The 6,000-nt window shown below is 44.4% G+C and overlaps 1 protein-coding gene across 4 annotated transcripts in view; it reads right to left on the reverse strand.

The window, feature by feature from the left end:
* The window catches only part of SEPTIN7 (septin 7), a 99,326-nt gene extending 94,503 nt beyond the window's left edge, over window positions 1-4,823 (reverse strand). The window contains exon 1 of one of the 4 annotated variants that reach the window (XM_069588055.1): window positions 4,365-4,823. The gene's annotated coding sequence lies outside the window, so the exon portion shown is untranslated. Of the gene's footprint in view, window positions 1-3,900; window positions 4,146-4,229 lie in introns of those variants that run through there. The other 3 variants (XM_069588056.1, XM_069588058.1, XM_069588059.1) reach the window with 3 other exon arrangements.
* Window positions 4,824-6,000: the final 1,177 nt, after the last annotated feature.

Here is a 6,000-nt window from a genome sequence, read left to right on the forward strand (position 1 = left end):
AATCTTCAGTAAAGTCAATTTTTAATCCCACCCTGGTAAGGAAGAAGGAGGGGGAGATTATCTTTATATTGTATATGGGTCTTCCCTGGTGGCTCAGATGGTAACGAGTCTGCTTGCAATGCAGGAGACTCAGGTTCAATCTCTGGGTTTGGAAGATCCCCTGGAGAAGGAAAATGGCAACCCACTCCAGTATTCCTGCATGGAGAATCCCATGGACAGAGGAGCCTGGCGGAAAACAGTCCATGGAGTCACAAAAGAGTTGGACACATCTGAGCGAGTTTCATTTGTATACAAGTCAAACAAATACAGATAAAATGCAAATGTCACAGGAATATCTAAAATAAATGTCACATAAATACCTAAAATACACTTCAGAATAAAGTAGGCAAGATTAGGCTTTACTCCCAACCTCAGAGGATACTTATGTACTCTCCTCAATCTGCAAAGTACTTCTGAAATTAAAAAACATTGCTTAAAATAAAATACACAAACTTCAGGACAGGCATGACCCCATCTTTAAACTACTGTCACTAAGATTTTTAGGTCTATTTGTTACTGCACCATGGTTTAACCCAGAACTATTCGAAGCATAGTCTATAGAGGAACCAGTCTGATTGTTCAATGGTTTACACCAGAGAAGTACAAATGTAGAACACAGAAATGAAAATTTTTATACCAGAATAACTTTATGTCTAGTGGATCTTTAAAAATTGGGGCTTGTATTTTTGCCTTTTAAAATTTCATCTGCATTAGTAAAAATAACTTGCAATAACTTGTACTTTACAATTGTGTCAGTTAATAGTGAATTGGAAATTTAAAAAAATAAAATAACACTGTTTGAGCAGCAGTAACCTAAACCTATCATTGACTTATACATCTAGTAAGTGGCAAAGCCAGGATTTGACTGCATGTCTGTCTGACACCAAAGTCTTTTTTCTTAGTCCTTATACTATATTTGTTATTATTAACACTTTGAACTCAAATCCCTATCTGTAATCCCTATCTCTGTAGAGATACACTGCACCAAGTATGAATTACAAGGACCTTTTGTGTGTCTCATCTAAGGCCTTCAACGCTGAATGCTAACCAAGCTGCCTTTTTGGTCCCTTTTACCCAAGCTCATGCTCAAAATCTGGCTCTCCACATCTTCCATAATGCAAAAGGACAAGACCAAAAACATTTTTTTCTCCTCAAAGTCAAGAGCAGAGACATTTAATGATATAATACTATCTTCTTTTGCAACCCACCCTGCTTTCTATATAACTGTGGGAGATGACCTCCTCTCAAGGAAAAGTAGATCTCAGATCTTTCTAACCACACCAGCTACATAAAGTACACAATAAATGAATCAGAAATAAGACAATTTCATTTAGCCTTACATCCTCACACTAAGACCTCTATCATAAAGTTTAAAGACCTTCAACTTCACCAATCCATACTGCACATCTCCCTAAGTGTTTTTACAAACTTTTTTGATCACAGTTCTCAATTAAAAAAAAAAAAGTTATGTCTCAACACAATATACAATACTTACACAACAAAATTTACCACTCCAAATTTTTACAATGTACTGCTATTTTTTATTTCTTTACTACTTTGTGAAGTATTGGTAGAAATCCACAAAACTGATTTCAACATCCACTTGTCTCAACTCACAGTCTGCAAAACACTGCTGTAGAGACCAAATGTAGGTCTACATTTAACAGTGTGCTCTCATCTGGCAAGTCTAACTTATAATCATACTACCTTAAAATTCTACTCCTCAAAAACACATTTTTTATACATCAGTTTCATTGTGCAATAGATCTTGTCATTTAGAGTCCAAACTCTGTACAGAAAAATAAAAGTTTTGTCTCAAAATTTAGTAAAATGTACAAATGTTAAATTAAGTTTCTACTTCTAATCAACAACTGAAGCTAATAGTTTAAGCTAATAGTTTACTAGCTTAAAATGTGAAACATGCTCTCAGCTGATAATTTAATTAGATAATAACACTCTATTGGCAAATACAAGAATAGTCTATAGTGAATACATATACCATCAATTTATAGAAAGTCTGAAACCAACTTAACCCACTATCTTCACACCAAGTGGTCTACTCATCTGACCACTCCCTATTATTGAGATCTTGGAAATCTAACTCTTCCTCCTTATCATTTTTTGTTGCTGTTTAGTCACTAATCCATGTCCAACTCTTTTGCAACCCCATGGACTGTAGCCCGCCAGGCTCCTCTTTCCATGGGATTTCCCAGGCAAGAATACTGGAGTGGATTGCCATTTCCTTCTCCTGGGGATATTCCTGACCCTGGGATCGAACCCTCCTCTTCCCTATCTCAGGAGGATTCTTTACCATGTGAATTGTCATTTTTAACCCTCTACAACTGCTCTAAGGTCTTTCAGGGGTCCTATCTTGTCTCAGAACAGCTCAGAAGTCCTGACATGTAGTTATTTAAGATTATTTCTTTGGGAAAATATGCAAATCCAAAGAATCAATTATATAACAAAGTTTTGAAACAAGCTATTGGTAACTGATATGTATCTGATACATAAATTACCTTTTCTGTAGTTATGTATCGAATATCTCTAAATCAAAATCAGAAACCAGACACTTTTACTTTACACAATTGTAATAGTTTCTGCAAATTAAAATCTACTTGCCATAAACACACAATAAATTTTTCAGTTATGAGCTTCAATTCTGTGAGCCTAAGAGCACGTGATATTTTTAACAACTGTATTGAGAAGACCTGGCTCCGTCATGCTGTCCAAGCACAGAAGGACACAATGCTACCATACAACCATCTACGGAGCTTCCACATTTATTTCATAGTTCCACTCAACCCAATCTCCTCTAGCCCCACCCACTGAACAGCTGGGTGGGATGAAAGATTGTTTCCTGCCCCCGTTCCCCCCTCCTCCCTGCTCCTTCCCCTGCTATTTGGAGGAATAAGAGATACAAGAAACATTAACTAGACTGGTAATTGTTTATATACTGCTAAGGCAGTATCCTTCAGTCTATCAGGATTTCATAAACTTCATCTCTACCTGTGCACCTAATGCCAAAAAACTTCCCTTCTAAACTTGCTTATAAACAAGTTTTTATAAAGGGTAGGGAATTGACTTTACTCATCACCTTAAAAAATACATAAAATGCTTTAGAATCTAGATTACCTGTTGATTTCGATTACCAAGGGTACTCAGAAAAATATCCTTCCATTTCATCAAAGTAACAACACCAAGAGAAACCACAGTTGAACTAGAACAATAAAGTCGCAAGAATAAACTAATTCAGTATCTAAACAAACACCTGGACCTCACAACCCAGATATGAAACAGTGCACTCTCAAAATGTAACTCAGCAAATGGAAACGTGTTAGAAAAATTTCAGTTGCTAGTTCCTACTATATACACAGTATGAAATGGAACTCGGGAGTGGAAAATGTGAATGAAATGGCCTCGTTCTTTTTCCAATACGTGGAGGAGAAAAGGAAATGAAAGGGCTTCTTAAGGGAAGAAATGAAAATACTTAAATATTTTCAAAACTTAATTTCCTTAAACATCGCCAGTCCGTATCTCCAACTCCCTCCCTTTTCCAAAGACCCTTCCCAGCCCTTCGGCTCCTCCGGAGGGCGCCCTTACTAAACGTTCTCTTTTCCCCTTTTCTTAAAAATTAAGCCCAAACCAGGCTCCTCATCCTCCTTATTCAAGCTTTGCCCGCCATCCACCGGCCTCCGGGGCCGCGCCTGGGGAAAGGAAGCCCCAGAGCCGGGGAGGGGGAGCAAGGAGGCGACACGGTCGCTGGAGCCGCTGCAGCAGCCGCCGCCGCCTGCACCACAGCTTCAGCCTGGTGCATCCCTCTTCCTCCCTCCCCGCCGCCGCCCTCCCGGGGCCGGCCCACACAGCACCCTCACCCGGACGCGCACACACATTCCCACCCTCCTCGCCAGGCCCACTCCCCCACGAGGGGAGCTCCGCCGCGGGAGTTGCGGCCGCCGACGCGAAGAAGCAGGGCCGCGGAGCCGGAGGCCCGGCAAAGGAGACCCTGCTCGGGGTCCGGCGGCGGAGGCCGCGGCTCACGTCTCTCCACTCTCCGGGCCCGCCCGCCGCGGCACAGGAAATGCCGCCGCCTCGGTTCTCCACACATTCAATTCAAACTGTCACTGCCGCCGCCTCCCCTCCCCCCGGGTCCGCCGCCACCGCCGCGCCCCGGGCCCGCCGTCGCCCCCCACCTCACCTGCTTTCGCCCCAGCGCCGCGCCTCGCCTCAGGGCGTTTCCCCCACCACCACCCGATCGGGGGGCCGCAGAGCCCCCCAGCGTCCCGAGCCGCCGACCCGAGTCGCGACGGCCCAAAGCTGAGACTCACCCATGGTGCTGCTGTTGACGCTCCTCTCCTCAGCAGCAGCGGATCTCGCACTGACCGACATCCCCTCCCCCCTCCGCGACCAGCCCGGGCGCAGCGCAGCCCGCCGATTCTCCAAAGCCGCCTACGCCGATTCCGCGGCGTAGCCGCCCGGAGTCGCTGCTCCGCTTACGCAGGCAACAGCGGGCGGACTCCTCCACTGGTTCTCGCCGGACTCCCGCTCCCTCCTCCGCCCCTCCGCCCCCTCAGACGAGGCTTCCGGGCCGAGCGGAGGCTGGCTTCGATCTCGCGAGATTACTTCATCGCTGCCCCGCCGACTCGCTCGTTTTTCGAGCATGACTTCATTGGCGTCAGCGCTCTTTTGCTGTTCGGATTTAGCCGCCATGTTAACATTGGAAGATCTGGCACCTCCGGGGTCATGGATAGTCAGGCTTCTGTGCGTGTTTCTTCAACACCGCCGCTAAGGTTAACGCCTTACGTTAGTGGGTGAAAAGCCTGGGGACGCTGAGAGGGAGTGGCCCGTGGGGTGCGAGGGTGTGGTTTTGCCCTAATCAAAGATGGCTGCCGTTTGTGCAGCCCCGCGCGTTTTCACGTCAGGTTTCGGAGCTGGAGGAGCCTCTGGGTTGGTCTCTGCGCTTACTTACGAAATTGGCGTAAGGCAAAGAGGTGCCACTAAAAGAGGCCAGACTGGGAGGCAACGCTTTGGATAGGGGTCGCCTGTATGCCTTGGCTCCAGGTTTACTGGCCTGGCAGTAATGTGAATGCTAGTGGAGAGATACTTCGAGGCGGGTGTCTATACCCCCATCCGTCCCCGGTTCCTCAGTTTCCTTCACGTTCGGAATGAAAAGTGAGGTTAGGCCCTGGTTACCTCGACATTGCCCTCGCGCTGTCACTTTCCAGTGGCCTGGCACAGCGAAGAGGTCCACTGCTGCAGCTTCCACTGCGGACTCTTCACGATCACACTCGTATTGGCTCAGCCTGTTGGGGCCCGGTTTTGTCCTCGTGGTGCTCACACCACAGTTGAGGAAATGAATGGACACACGTGAAACTATTGGGTATCAGTTAAAAAATAAGGGTTAAAGTGTGTGGTTTCCTACTGTTAATTAGCAGTGAATGTTGCTCAGTCGTTGGCGCCTTCCCCAGCTATTTTCTAGTGAAAGTAGCCTCCTTTTGCTCAGAACAACACGTGATCTTTTGTACCTTTCATAAAAATTAATCGCTGTCTTCATTGTATAGTTCATGCACACGTATTTTGTTTCCTGTTAAACTTCATGTTATGGAATTGTATGCATATGTAATTATCATGAGCTAACACAAAAATGTTCATAGCATTCTTATATTAGTGCAACAATTTAAATATTAACTTACAGGAGAATGGGTGAACAAGTGACATTATTGGACAAACTGAAATACATAGAATGCTAAAAAACGGAAATTAATAAACGAAAGCTACTAGTATTAATTTAGAGTTCATTAATATAATATTGAGGAAAATAACTTACAGAAAGATGTATACGGTGTATCATAAATAAAAATTTAAGAAACTGTGAAGATCATATAAGGTAATTATAGATACCAAATTCAGGATAGCGATTAGTTCCAGAGAGGAGGAGAAGAGAACGTGATAGGTTTCATTTCA

Source organism: Ovis canadensis, chromosome 4 (genome assembly GCF_042477335.2).
Source record: "Ovis canadensis isolate MfBH-ARS-UI-01 breed Bighorn chromosome 4, ARS-UI_OviCan_v2, whole genome shotgun sequence".
NCBI lineage: Eukaryota > Metazoa > Chordata > Mammalia > Artiodactyla > Bovidae > Ovis > Ovis canadensis.